Source organism: Sus scrofa, chromosome 4 (genome assembly GCF_000003025.6).
Source record: "Sus scrofa isolate TJ Tabasco breed Duroc chromosome 4, Sscrofa11.1, whole genome shotgun sequence".
Lineage (NCBI taxonomy): Eukaryota > Metazoa > Chordata > Mammalia > Artiodactyla > Suidae > Sus > Sus scrofa.
Window position 1 is genome coordinate 82,527,742 of NC_010446.5, and position 15,597 is coordinate 82,543,338.

The following is a 15,597-nucleotide window of genomic DNA, read 5'->3' on the forward strand; positions in this document are numbered from 1 at the left end:
TAAGAATAGGGATAGGACGAGGGAGCTGAGAGGGTCTCACCCTCCTGAATAGAAAAGAGCATTGACTGACAACTTTTTGCACAGCAAAGGAAACCATAAAAAGAAAAAAAAAGACAACTTATAGAATGGCAGAAAATAGTTTCAAATGAGGCAACTGACAATGGCTTAATTTCTAAAATATACAAATAGCTTATACAACTCAAAAGCAAAAAAGCCAACAACCCAATGGGAAAATGGGCAAAAGACCTGAATAGACATTTCTCCAAGAAAAAGATACAGATGGCCAACAAGCACATGAAAAAAATGCTCAACACCACTGATTATTAGAGAAATGTAAATCAAAACTACCACTAGATGCCACCTCACACCAGTCAGAAAGGCCATCATTAATAAGTCCACAAACAACAAATGCTGGAGAGGGTGTGAAGAAAAGGGAACCCTCCTACAATGTTGGTTGGAATGTAAATTGGTACAACCACTGTGGAAAACAGTATGGAGGTACCTAAGAAAACTAAATTTAGAACCAGCAATCCCACTCTTGGGCATATATCCAGACAAAACTTTCCTTGAAAAAGACACATGCACCTGCATGATCATTCAAAACTATTCACAATAGCCAAGACATGGAAACAACCTAAATGTTCATCGACAGATAAATGGATTAAGATGTGGTACATATACACAACGGAATACTACTCAGCCATAAAAAAGAACAAAATAATGCCATTTGCAGCAACATGGATGGAACTAGAGACTCTCACAATGAGTGAAGTAAGTCAGGAAAAGAAAGACAAATACTATATGATATCACTTATTATCTGTAATCTAACATATGGCACAAATGAACCTTTCCACAGAAAAGAAAATTATGGACTTGGAGAACAGACCTGTGGCCGCCAAAGGGGAGGGGGAGAGAGTGGGATGGACTGGGACTTTGGGGTTAATAGATGCAAACTATTGCCTTTGGAATGGATAAGCAACAAGATCCTGCGTATAGCACAGGGAACTATATCTAGTCACTTACAATGGAGAACGATAATGTGAGAAAAAGAATGTACACCAGGTCACCTTGCTGTACAGTAGAAAATTGACAGAACACTGTAGACCGGCTATGATGGAAAAAATAAAAATCATTAAAAAAAAAAAAAAGGAGTTCTCATCATGGTACAGTGGTTAATGAATCTGACTAGGAACCATGAGGTTGTGAGTTCAATCCCTGGCCTTGCTCAGTGGGTTAAGGATCCAGCATTTCTGCGAGCTGTGGCATAGGCCGGCAGCTTCAGCTCTGATTAGACCCCTAGCCTGGGAACCTCCATATGCCGTGGGTGCAGCCCCAGAAAAGACAAAAAGACAAAAAGACAACAACAACAAAAAAAAAAGCCAGCTGATACCATAGCACCTTGACAGTGGCAGAAAAGTATGGACAGTTGGAGAGGCAAATATGAGCCTGAGAAGTTGTGTTGGGAATTAGTGGCAGGAAGACCCACATGGAGTACTTACCACAAGACAACTCTTTCCCACTGAGAAGCCAAAGCTATTCATTTTTTTTACCTTTTTTTGTTGTTGTTTTTGTTGTTTTGTTTTGTTTTTAGGGCTGCACCTGCCACATATGGAGGTTCCCAGGCTAGGGGTCAAATCAGAGCTACAGCTGCTGACCTACATCACAGCCATAGCCACAGCCACACAACACAGGACCTTAACTTCAGAGCTCACAGCAATGCCAGATCCTTAACCCACTGAGAGAGGCCAGGGATCAAACCTGCATTTTCATGGATACTAGTTGGGTTTGTTACCACTGAACCATGACAGGAACTCTGCCAAAGATCTTCCTGAACTTGTGAATTTCCCTATCATTCTGGCACTTAAGCCAAAAGAGCAAATTTAGTACAAGGAAGTAAAACTATTGAGAGTCCTCACAATGAGGAAAACTGCCTGCAAGCACTGATGCAGCAAAGTAGATGAGGGAGAGATTGCAATATTTCTTGACTTGAGAAACTAAGACAGCTACACCCACAACTCCTCTAAGTCAGAATGTGATCCTGGCCCTAACAGAGGTACAAAGTACTCTGGGGAGGCAGCACAGGTTTGCTTACTGGGAAGTGTTCACCTATGTAAAAAGCTTCCACAATATATAACATGATGCTTCCTTCCAGGAGGGGAGTGGAGAAGGAGGGGAGAGAATCAACAAAAGATTTACAGCAAGAGCATCTCCTTTCCAGCACTGCTGACACGTCCTGGGCTCGCTGTCAGCTCTGACCATCACCTATTCAGAAACTAGAGCAAAAAGCAATTTCCCTCCCTCCAACTCATGTTGACTTGTTCTTCCTTCTCTATCCCGTTAGGTTTTGTCTCCCTTTGCAATTTATAAGAAATCACTACTCTGGGCTCAATTGAAGATGATGATCATCTTATTTCAGCTTGTTTACAAGAGATTTTGGAGAGCCTGAAAGATGACCACCCACTAGTGACCTGATGGTGGGTAGTGTGCCCCTTTCTGCCCTGCCCTGTTCTATAATCTTAGCCTTTGCAGCTATCACAAGTGGCTAGAAAATTAGATTTCCTCCCATCTTTTCCCTCAAAAAATGTTTCATTTCTATTCGTGAGATCAGACTTCTTTGGGGGTCACAAACATAAAGCACTATCTTGTTATGGCTTAACCATGTATTTGTTCTGAGAATGGTTTCTGTGGAAGGTTCTGCCAGTCCTGCTGAACTCTGTATCAACTCTCACATTGGACATCAAAAAAGAGCATCCTGGGGAAATGGGACTGAGCCAGGTGAGTTTCAGGAGATAGGGAAAAGGACAAATGGGTGGCAGGTTCTACACGGCAGGGCTAATTCTTTCATTCAAGACTCAACATACATCAACAGAGTGTTCACCATAGGCCAAAATATACAACAAGGAAAAGACACAGCCCCTCTCCTCAGGGAGACCACAGTCCACTGAGAGGGAAAGGGGACCCAAATGTAACTATAATACAGTGTGGTAATTGCAGTGATAGGAGAAAGCCAAAGTGGAATAAAGTAACACAGGGGAAGAATTACCTCCAAATGGTGAGGTTGAGAGAAGGCTTCTGGAAGGAAGGCAGAGACAAAATTTAGAGGTCCACGGCCATGCATAGAGGTTTCTGGGGATGGATGGCAGAGGAGGGAGAAGGAGTAGAAATTAGTATCTAAGGCAGGCAGGTCTTTATTGTCACACCACCAGAACATTCCATCTCTTGTGCTTTGCTTTTCTACCCCCTCCAACTTCTTTTGATCTGCCTTCTCCCATCAGATTTGTGCACCAAAGAAACAAACATTACAGGCCTAAATAAGAATGGACCAAAAAGCCTCTTTGTAAAGGCAGCCTCAGTAAAATGTAATGTTTAGTCTCCATGACTCTGAGAAAAGTCACTGGAAGGGCAATGTTCCCCGCAGCCCAGCTACCAAGAGAAGAATGAGATATAACCACATGGTAAGCCACCTTCCTGCCATTTTCCTCTTCTTTTCCCTCCCTTCTCTTCTCCTTGACCCTGGAGAGAGAAGAAAAAGAAAGCTAAGTAGAAGAAGGTAAAGAAAAGGAAGTAGGGGGAGGGAGTGGGGTGGATCGGGAGCTTGGGGTTAATAGATGCAGACTATTGCCTTTGGAATGGATTAGCAATGAGATCCTGCTGTGTAGCACTGGTAACTATGTCTAGTCACTTACAGTGAAGCATGATAATGGGAGAAAATACAATGTATACAAGTATATGGAACTGGATCTCCATGATGTACAGTAGGAAAAAAAATTGCATTGGGGAAATAACAATGAAAAAAATGAAAAGATTTAAAAAAAGAATGTAGGGATGAAAATAAAGAAAAAGAATGGTGAGAGGTGAGGAATGCAGCCTTGTGCTTGTCACAAACAATCCTCAGGACCTTCTTAATAGAATTTTCCTGGACTGAGGGTGCAAAACGAAGGAAAAGGCAAGACACTTGGCTCAAAAACACTGAGAAGGTGGAGCTGGTTGGGCCAGGGCCAGGTCTCTCTCAGGATCACACTCTCTCTTTTCTCATCCCCTCATCCCCTCTTCCTTGCCTTCCCTGTCCAGCTGTTTCAGTGGCCCAGAATTCCCTGAAGCCTTTTGCCTCCTCCTCTGACTCTCTTCTGTTCCTCACTGATGCCCACAAAGACCTAAGTGGCTCCCCTCCTGCTCTTGCACAGAACAAGTGGACTCACTCTCCTGAGCCCCAATGGGGGCCCCATTAGAATCTTGGCCACGGTCCATTTCTCAGAGGCAGCAGGCTCCTGACTCTCCATTAGCAACAATAGCAAAGATTTCAGAAAGGAGGCAAGTCACTCTTGAATGAGACAGAGAAATAAGTGAAGACACACATGGCCTTCTTCCTCTTAGCAACAAAAACAGCAACAACAACAATCCTCTTCATCTATGGACTCTTTCCTGATGGCCTTCAGCCCCTCTCTGCCTCTGATTTTCATTTGTGCTGTCAGTCTGCACTTCACAGACCCTGTAGTAATATCACAATTTAAAATAATAATAACAATGTTCCCTAGAGGTCAAATCTTTACATGTAGTATTTCTGTATCTCAAAACCACCCTGCAGGGTTAAGATTATTATCTCCACTTTACAGATTATAAAATTGAGGCTGAAGTTTTTCAAACAGCAAAGCCCACACTTTCTTATGCTCCAAAAATGGCTTGTTTCCCAAACTGTATTCAAGGCAGGAATTGTGTCTTCTACTTCTCTGAACCCTCTGTAGCATTCAATAGTTCCCTGGATATGGGAAGTCTTCAAAGACTTCCAGTGAAAAAGAAGTGTGGTTGTAGAAGGTGTTGCAATGAGAGAGTTAAGCATAGACACAAGCTGCTTTAGTATCTGCAAAGCCAGCCTCTCCTCCCAAATGGCTACATATTCATTAGTAAGAAGCTAAATTTAAAGTCCCAGTGAAACAGCCGGTTGCTAAACAAAGGCAACTTAGATAAATCTTAGTATAACTGCATTCTACACTGATAAGGATTTGAACACTCCCAAGCAGATAGGAGGGGAAAAAAGATAAGAGCAGACAACTAACCAGAGCTGTGTTTCCCAAATTTCCTCAGGCAATGACATCCCTGTGACCTTGCAGGGACAAGGAAGTCAGCAATAAATGCATGTCCTACAAACTATCTGTATCCAGCAAACAGGCTTCATGTTGATGGGCAAGAGATGAAATTTGGAAATGAATTGCTTTAAAGTCTCTTCAGGAACTAAAGAGAAAAAAATGTCAAAAGTAAAGATGAAGGTCTAGCAAATTAATAGAACACAGGAAAAGTAGGCATAATTCCTTGGATCCTAACACTGACTTGCTTACTCTCACAATGTCATTTCATAGGAGGACATCCATGAGGAGCCCACAACCAGGTATAGTAACTGACCTTGGCCTTGGCACTGGCCCTTAACCCACTAGGTCCTCCCTCCTTGACCAATGCCCTCCTTGACCTGCTCTCCTTTGGCACATCCCTTTAGTTGCTATGTCAAAACCCCACCCAGTAGTTTCCCACTCCAATTCCTTCCTACTTGAGGATCCTCCAAAGGGCAGAAGAGAGAGTAACCCAGACGTAGAGAGCATGTGGATCTCCAAATCAGCAGAACCAACCCTGGTTACATGCTGGAAGGAGTCCAGGCTGGGCCAAGAAGAAAAGCCCTCCAGCCTCAAGATTCATCACAAGGACTCACCTCCCTTACTTAGGAGAAATCAAGTTTGAAATAGTCAAAGAGATCATTTTTCTCCAAGTGTTGCCCCACAGGTAAAACTTCAACCCTTTTCCAACAAAGATAAGCTGTGCATTTCACTGGTTTTCAGGGTCTGGTCAAAAGGGAATGGTTTTGGAATGAGGCGGTAAGAGAAAAACCAGCCTTTGGACAAACTTTGTCTCTTGGTATTCCCACTCAGCATTCTGTCTGCTAAGAATGCCCAGGATGTCCTGATTCCTTAGGCACACATCTCCTTTCTGGAGATATCCCAAGTGGAGCCAGGATGTGCCTTCCAATAGTTGGAGTGAAAGAAGGAGAAAGGGCAGGTGAAAGGGGGCCTCATAGCTCTTGTGTGGCAACCTCCAGCCTGGCCTTTTGGCATCACTACTAGAGGCACTCAGAGCCTTCTCCTTCATGGACCATGTTGTTAACGCTTTCCCCAGAGTTTCTCAAGAACTCTTCTGTCACTCTCCATATTCAAATCACAACTTAACGCAATTTTATTTACCCCTTTCATGACATGTTAAAATTTCTGTCTTGACACCTTGTCTTGACATGAGCTTCAAGGAAATAGGCAGTAATATTTCTGGGACAGGAAACCCTGAGCTGTGATTTTTAAATGTTGACGACAGAATAATTACGTAAATGAACATATCTCTCTTGTTCTGAATGCTACACAATTCAGAGAGACTCCCATTATGCTAAGGAAATTTGCTCCTAGTGATAATTTACATTGCCTCCAAAATTTTTTGATCATCCACCCCTAATGAGCAGGGAAATAGTCAAGTTGCATGAGGGAGAAAAGATCATGTCCCAAACTGGGAAGAAGTGTTTAAATCATCATAAGGTGATAGTATCCTTGTTACCCTCAGAGCACATAAGGAGTCAACTCTTTCACCTCTACTCATCTTTTTCACTTGCAGGTCTGTCTGTTTATTTAAAAAAAAGAGAAAGTAGATGAAAAAGCCTGTTTAGATGAGAAAAAGGCAAAGAGGGAATCTCCATTCAACTGTGATCTAGTCTCCATTTGTATGTGCAGATGCTGAAATAAAATAGACATGCCCTTTTAAGCAGCACTCTCCCTACCTGCTCTCAGTAAACATGAAATAAAAAACATTCTGTAGAGATCTACCCAACTGCTCTGACTTAATGACCCTCAAGTGCAGTGCACTAGACAAGACACAAAGGGGATGGAACCAATCCAGGAGCAAAAGGAAGTTGCTCACAGGCAGAGGACTCTGTAAGGCACAGCTTTCTGCCAAAATTTGACATTCCCTATTAAAACTGTTATCACCAGGCCAGTATCAGCCAAGTTCACCATTCAATGTAGACCAATCATACCTCTAATGGGGTGGGGGTGAGGGGTGGAACTGAACTTTGTTTGGGGGGCTACAAAGATGGATAAGACCCAGCCCTGCCTTCAAGGTGCTCACAGTCCAAAAAGCAGTTAAACTTAAGAGGGAAGGGACAGTTTAAAAATCTCTTGGACAGACTCTCTACTCCCATAGCTGATAATTTCCCTGCAGCCTTGGAGGTAGGTGCCATCACAAATACCCAGCCAAAGGGTGGGAGGGCAGCAGCCATATGCACATTATGTAGGCTTTATAAACTAAGCCACTATTAAGGTGATCACTGGGAACTCCTACAAATTATTAGAATGTGAAAAAGATGATACAAAAACCCATACTCCAAAGCCCTCTTTGAGTGGAGAAAAGAGCAACATGCCAAGGCACTCCCAAAATTAGATTGTGCAATCACCTCCGCCAACCCTATTGTAGGTAGCAAACCCCCCTGCTGAAAAGCCTGTAGGCAAATGCCATGTACTACGGAACACTAGGGGCCACATGGAATTTGTCGTTTAAACCATTCTTTTGATAAGAGCTCCACAGGGTCTTTGGGATCCAAGGAAAGAGTTGGCAAGGCAGAAGGAAATGCTTGGTCTCCTGGCCTGCTTGTGGAAGCTCTTGGACATCCTGTAGCCCACACCTCATGTTTGTGCCTGCTCAGATCAGTCCTCGTCCTTTCCACTGAACAGTGTTTGACCGTGCAACAAATATTTATTAACCACGGTTTTGTCAGTGTCCTGTACCATGAGGATACACGAGTGAATAAAACAGACAAAAAAACCCTGCCTGTGTGGAGCTGACATTAGCATATATGCATTGTATAAATGGCAGATGCTCTAAATGCTACTGGAAAGCAATAAGGCGGGGAAGGAGGTTGCCACACCCTGCAGAGATCCTTAAGGGGATTAGAGTCCAAGACTGAGGAAGGGCCTGAAAGCCATGAATTCTTGTGGTAACTCCTGTCAAATGGGATCAGGGGCCAAATGCAGTCAGGCCAGTTGGCTGGGTACTTGTGGTGAAGCTTATATTTGGGGGGAGGAGTGGAGTCTTACCAGGAGCACACAGGGTTCTGGGTCCCCTTTTTCCCATTGACAGTGTGGTTACTGGAGGGTGAGGTAGTCTTATCCAGACCACATAGAGGTCTTAGTTCCCTCTTCATTCCTGAAAAGAAGATATGGATGCCAGGGAGGAATCATTAGTGTCACTGAAACAACAAAGAAAACACAGAAATGTTGGACTTCAAGGCCCCTTTAAGGAGACTGAATTCAAAGCCTGTGGCCGAGACAAGAACTACCAGACCCTTATCATCACCCCACCCATCTCACCTTAGTGCCCCTCCCCCTCTTTAAGCAACCTGGCCCCTCCCTCCTTGAGCAACCTGGCCTATTCCTACCTGACCTCTACTTGGAAAGGTATGTGGCCTACTCCTCCACCAGCCCTTATAAGGCCCTTATACACCACTCCCCAACCAACCAGCAAGTGTATCGTTAAGACTCCTCTTTCCCCCCAACCAATCAGCAGGTCAGCAGGTGTATCACGAGACCTCTCTTCTCCTTGGGTTATAAAAACAGACCTTACCATGCACTCATTGTCCACTTCCCCTGATTTTCAGAAAGTCATCCCACTGCTCTTACAGCATCTCTTATCTCAGTAAATTTTACTTTCTCTCCACCTCACCATGCTCAATAAACACTTCTTTCTTTTCACCCTGATACAAGTTTGGCAATTCTTCTTCCGTCCTGCATGCACACACCATGACACAAATTACTCACAATTATCACTATCTTCTGTCTCAAAGTCAATATTTTTCAGGATTTCACCAAATGACAAAATTCTGCACAGAAGCATAGACTTTCTCAAGCTAAGTAACTTCATGATGGATCCCACCCTAGGTTTGCTCTTACAGCAACCAAGTTGTCCTTGGTTAAACTCAACATCTGATGGATCAGTGCTGGAAATTTACCTAACCGTCACTAACTAACCTACTCTCCTTTTATTATCTACATACTTGGGAATGTGACAAAAATGCTTTCTTCCTTATTTTTTCTTTTCTTTTCTTTCTTTCTTTCTTTTTTTTTTTTTTTTTTGCTTAACTCTTTTTTTATTACTCAATGAATTTTATTATAGTTGTGCAACAATCATCACAACCAAATTTTATAGCTTTTCCAACACAAAATCCCAGCATATCCCCCCACCCCTTAGCCTGTCTCATTTGGAAACCATAAGTTTTTCAAAGTCTGTGAGTCAGTGTCTGTTCTGCAAAGAAGTTCATTCTGTCCTCTTTTTTAGATTACACATATAAGTGGTAACATTGGATGTTGGTGTCTCACTGTCTGACTGACTTCACTTAGCATGATAATTTCTAGCCCCATCAATGTTGCTGCAAATGCCATTATTTCCTTCCTTTTAATGGCTGAGTAACATTCCATTGTGTATATGTACCACATCTTCTTTACCCACTCCTCTGTTGATGGACATTTAGGTTGTTTCTATGTCTTGGCTGGTGTATATAGTGCTGCAATGAACATTGGAGTACATGTATCTCTTTGGGTCACGGTTTTCTCTGGATAGACACCCAGGAGTGGAATTGCTGGATCAAATGGGAGTTCTATGTTTAGTTTTCTGAGGAATCTCCATGCTGTTTTCCACAGTGGTTGCACCAATTTACATTCCCACCAACAGTGTAATAGGATTCCTTTTTCTCCACACCCTCTTCAGCACTTATTATTTGTAGACTTTTTGATGACAGCCAATTCTGCTGATGTGAGGTGGTACCTCAGAGTGGTTTTGATTTGCATTCCTCTAATAATTAGTGATGTTGAACATCTTTTCATGTGTTTTTTGGCCACCTGTATGTCTTCTTTGGAGAACTGTCTGTTTAGATATTCTGCCCATTTTCTGATGGGGTCGTTCATTTTTTTGGTATGGAGCTGCAGAAGGTGTTTATAAATTTTGGAGATTAATCCCTTGTCATTTGCTTCATCTGCAAATATTTTCCCCCATTCTGTGGATTTTCTTTTCATTTTGTTTATGGTTTCCTTTGCTGTGAAGAAACTTTTAAGTTTAATTAAGTCCCATTTGTTTATTTTTGTTTTTATTGTCACTACTCTAGGAGGTGGATCTGAGAAGATGTTGCTGTCGTTTATGTTGCAGAGTGTTTGGCCTAGGTTTTCCTCTAAGAGTTTTATAGTATCTGGTCTTATATCTAGGTCTTTAATCCATTTGGAGTTTATTTTTGTGTATGGTGTTAGAAAGTGTTCTAATTTCATTCTTTTCCATATGGCTGTCCAGTTTTCCCAGCACCACTTATTGAACAGGCTGTCTTTTCTCCATTGTATATTCTTGCCTCCTTTGTCATAGATTAGTTGGCTGTAGGTGCGTGAGTTTAATTCTGGGCTTTCTATCCTGTTCCACTGATCTATATGTCTGTCTTTGTGCCAGTACCATACAGTTTTGATGATTGTTGCTTGAAGTACAGTCTGAAGTCAGGGAGCCTGATTCCTCCAGCTCTGTTTTTCTTTCTCAGAATGGCTTTGGCTACTCTAGGTCTTTTGTACTTCCAAACAAACTTTAAAATATTTTGTTCAAGTTCTGTGAAAAATGTCCTTGGTAATTTGATAGGGATTGCATTGCTTTCTTCCTCCTTTTTTTTATTGTTTTTTAACCTTAAGAGTATAGTAATTTCTACCACAAAATATAAATACATACAACTCTCACTCTTCTTCTCTGTGTACAAGTCTTAATTCTCTTGGGAAAACTTAGAATTTCACATACAGTAAAATCACACTTAGAATAAAACTCAAAGTCCTTTCTGTGGCCTATCTCCATGACCTCATGTTCTAGACTGTTTCCCTTCCTAACCCCATTCCACTCACACCAACTTCTGCTGTTCCTTGAGCATGTTCGTGAACATCCCTGCTTAAGAGCCTTTGCCCTGGAAGTTCCCTTTGTCTAGAAAGTCCTTCCCACCACAGATCTGTACCAGGGCATCTAGTACTCTCTCTGTATGGTCCCAGAAGATAAAAATGGCTTGACTCTGTGCATACACCTGTCTAGAAGTGTCATGCTCTGCTTAGCAAATTATCTTCTGAACCTCATTCCTTCTTACTTGAGGAATTTTGTCAGTTTTTTATTCCATTAAAGAGATTTTTGGGAGTTCCTGTTGTGGCGCAGTGAAAATGAATCTGACTAACGTCCATGAGAATTCAAATTCTATCCCTGGCCTTGCTCAGTGGGTTAAAGATCCAATGTTGCTATGAGCTGTGGTATAAGTCACAGACAAGGCTCATATCTAGCATTGCTGTAGCTGTGGTGTAGGCTGGCAGCTGAAGCTCTGATTCGACCTCTAGCCTGGGAACTTCTATATGCCACAGAAGAAGAAAGAGATTTTCCTTGACCATTGTATCTAAAGTCAAATCTCTTATCCCAATTTTTTTCTTCAAAGCATCTATCACTACTTGAAATTGTGTGTGTGTGTGTGTGTGTGTGTGTGTGTGTGTGTGTCTGTGTGTGTGTGTGTCCTTCATTCAATTATTGGCTGAATACCCCCATAAGAAAGGAAATTTCCCAGAGGCAGAAATTTTGTTTTGTCCCCTGACATATCTCAAATGCATGGGACAGGGCACATAATAAAAATTCTCCCCAATCTCCCTTCCCTACCTATCCCCAGACATATAAAATCTATTATCATAGCCGGTATGCATAAGATTGATGCCTGTGGTGGCAATAACAAGAGAAAGGAAATTTGGAGACTTTCAAATTAAAATTATATTTTCAAAGAGCCAGGAAATCCCTGAAAATTGCTGAGAAGCCCTCTTTAGAATTTTTCTATACCTCTTATCCCCTTTTAATTAAAGGTGTTTTCCCTAAAACATTGGTATTCAAAATGAATATGGCTTAATTTCTTTTTTTTTTTTTCTGTTTGGTTTCTGGCATGGCATCAGTAGAGTCTTAACTATTTATTTCAAATATTCTTTATTTCAGTGATATTTTGAGTTATACATGTCTAGGAATCTAATCAGCAATAACTACACTATTTCTATGTGAAAGTTGTCTCTCCTGAGTTCCAAACAGCCAACTTTCGAATGACATTTTGAATTATCACCCAGCTTCCAGTTGGGGTTGATCTTAAGGTTGCCTTTAAAATGTTTAGGATTCCAAGGTTAATTTTGACATGAGCTTTCCCTCTGTGCCACAAAGAAAAAAATAAAATGCCAGTAACAACATCAGCAAGAAGGGATATATGGGGCCCAAATAAGCTATTAGTTCCATTAGGAATGAGATTCAGAAGATAATTTGCTAAGCAAGCATGACACTTCTATACAGGTGTATTCACAGAGTCAAGCCATTTTTATCTTTCGGGACTATACAGAGAGAGTACTAGATGCCCTGGATTTATACAATAAAGAATTTAGTGACTCAGTATCAAACTTCATGTGTGACTGATCCTACACTAACCTCACCCCTAGTCCAGCAACATAGTCAACAAAAAATGTGTAGCAAGAAAAAAATGTTTTAACTTCCCAATTAGTGGTTTATCAATCTTTTTGGTTTAAAACAGTCTCCTTTCCTTTGTAAAAGTTTTCTGCACATATAGCTCAGTCTTTCTGAGCTCTTCCCATTCCCATTCCTTCCACCCAAGACAGCATCTGTATATGTGGCAGAGATTATGGTGGCAGGTGGAGAGACCTCAGATCTATCTGTGGGCAGCTCTTCACATCCTTCTGGGCCTCCTACAACAATGGTGGCTTTTGTCCATCTGGTCAGTGCTTCTCCTGCCAATGTCCACAGCCAAAGTCAGTAGCTGGTCAAAGTCACAGTCTTCCTTCTCTTGATTTGCTTTGAGTCTGGTGAACTTCTTTGTTTAGTTGGCCCCATACTAGCTCACACTAGCATTGCCTGATCCTCCATGGTCTGGTTGTGATAGCCATTTGACCTCTAGTCCGGGGTCTACCACATAGCTTTACTACAGAGTCACTAGCCCACAGCACTATCAACTGCTCCCCACAACAGTCAATGTTGGGGGGCGGGGGCGATTTCTGGATTCCATGTGAAAGCAGAGAAAGATCTCAGGAAGCTAAATTCAAGGATTCCCGCTGCCTAACCATGGCTCACCATTTACTTTACCCTAATATAACTGTTTTATATGATGCAAGGAACATCCTTAAGAGTGGTTTACTCAAGTCCCAAAAGGAAACTGGAAAATGAAAATGCCTCTTGCTTCTACCTTTGCAAACCTGACACAAGATTTTCACCAGCCTCATACTTTCTTTTCTTCCAAAAAGTCATCAGTATCTGAATGGGAGACTCCCCTTTCATATTCTCTACAACTTATAGAGAAGTTCCCTGCAACTTATCTTTCTCCTCAGGGTCGCAACATGTTATGCTCAGGTTTACTGCGAAGAACAGTGTCCTTTCTACCCTTGTGAAAGAATCTCTATGACCTAGTCCAACCAAACTGACATTTAATATGCTAAAAGAGCTAAGAAGTTTTTAAAACCTTTCTCATTTGTAAAGGCTGATTTTCAAAACTTATAGAAAAAAATTTTAATTGAAAAAAATCCAAAAGATTTTTTTAAATAAGTTCTACTCCAAGTGTCAAAGGCTGGATATTTAATATTTTTTCCTTTTGCATCCCTGCCATGAAAATGTTAATACTCCCTGAAGCAAATTGATGCCTCTGGAAGCACGAAAGGGGAAACCTGTAAAGGAATGTGTGAAGGAAAACACATTAATAATTTTATTCATTTTAGGGCCACATTTGTGGCATATGGAAGTTCTCAGGCTAGGGGTCTCAGAGCTATAGCCACTGACCCATGGTACAGCCAAAGCAACACGAGATCCAAGCTGCATCTGTGACCTACACCACAGCTCACAGCAATGCCAGATCCTCCACCCAGTGAGCGAGGCCAGAGATTGAACCTGCCTTCTCATGGATCCTAGTCAGGTTCATTAACCTCTGAGCCCTGAAGGGAACTCTGCATTCATAAATACCAACACACAGGCTTTCAACACTCTTTTCTTTTCTTTTCTTTTGGCAGCACTCAGGGCATGCAAAATTTCTGAGCCAGGGATCAAACCTGAGACAGAGACTATGGCCAATCCCTAAACCCTAGGCTTCCAGGAAATTCCCTCAACACTCTTTCCCTGAGTATCTTGTGGATACAATGTTCCAGGCAGAGGTGAAATGTGATCCCTGCCCATAAGAAGCAGCCAGGCTGGGTGGCACACTCAGGGTTGTATACCTGGCACCGAAGAGATCAGCTCTGCCCAGGATTCAGAGAACTGGCTCTGAAGGATGGGCAAAGTTGGACATATAGTCAAGGGAAAGAAGGAAGCCCAGGGGAAAGAAGCACCATATGCAAAGGCCCAGAGGCATGAGATATCTGTTGCATTTCAGGAAACTTCAAATCACCTATGACTCAAATGTGGAGAGAGGCTGGACAGCAAAAAAAATATAATATAAATGAAAATCTTGGCACGGTAAAGAGGAACACCATCAGCTTGTGTTTAAGAAAGATGCCTTCCATATGGAGGATGTAAGTAAATAAGGTTGAGAGTATAGGCAGTGAGACCAGTCAATGGTAATAACAGCTAACAGTGAGTATTTGCTACATGCCAAGTGTGTGCTTAATCCTCACAACAATCTTATGAAGTAGGGACTTAGTGTCCCCTGTTTGCAGATGGGAGACTGAGGCTGAGGGATCCTTCCTAACATCCAACACGGGGCTAAGGAAATGGGGCAGAGGCTGCATTTATTCTTTGAATCTAAAACCACTTAACTGATACAGTTTTCATTCCTCCAAAGCATGGCCCCAACCATTTATTCCATGTTTACCTTCTGGATTTTTTATGTGACTTCCCTTTCTCACTCTTTCCACTTTCATCAACAGCCTCATGAGAAATTCACTGCATTTTTTTTCCCTTCTCCATTTTTTCATTCCATGTTTATTAGACTCAAAGATTTCATAGACCAAAAAGCATCACAATCCCTGTCTCCTTCTACCACCTTCTGGCACATTTTTCAGTTTTCTCTTGTCCTGTGTTCTCTCAAGAAATGGACCCAATACTCTCTGTGATGAGATTTTACCTAATTAAGAATATGTAATGACTTGCATAGATACAGACATTCCCTGGGGGAGCTTCATTCTTGGGCACAAAGAAGCACTAGCAATAAAATGTGATCAGGTGGGTACCCTAACCTAATGAGTGATGGAGCAGAGGAGGGAGGAAGGCTTGCGGAAAAGACGTGAGTCTGTTTTTATGCCTTTAGAAAGCAATTTCCTGTCACACCTCTCTCAGCTTTTCTGCCTTTTGATTTTGCAAAGCAGAGAATGTCTGATGAAACAGCTTGAACTGGCTTAGGCAGGCTGGACAGAAAAAGTGCTTATACTTTTACATCAGAATCTCAGCTACCTGAGATACCCTGGTCATGCCTTTTACTTGTCCCATCAGAGGAAAGAAAGTAGAAAGGACATAAAGGGGAAAGGGAGAGCTATTGGCTTTCTAATATTCAAATGTGCTTTGCTGAGGAA

At 41.9% G+C, this 15,597-nt stretch overlaps 1 long non-coding RNA gene across 3 annotated transcripts in view; it reads right to left on the minus strand.

Moving 5' to 3' along the window:
• Nucleotides 3,607-15,597, minus strand: part of LOC106510109 — a 111,198-nt gene continuing 99,207 nt past the window's right edge. For all 3 annotated transcript variants that reach the window (XR_002343358.1, XR_002343359.1, XR_002343360.1), the window contains exon 5: nt 3,607-8,224. This is a non-coding gene — a long non-coding RNA (uncharacterized LOC106510109). The remainder of the gene's footprint in view (nt 8,225-15,597) is intronic.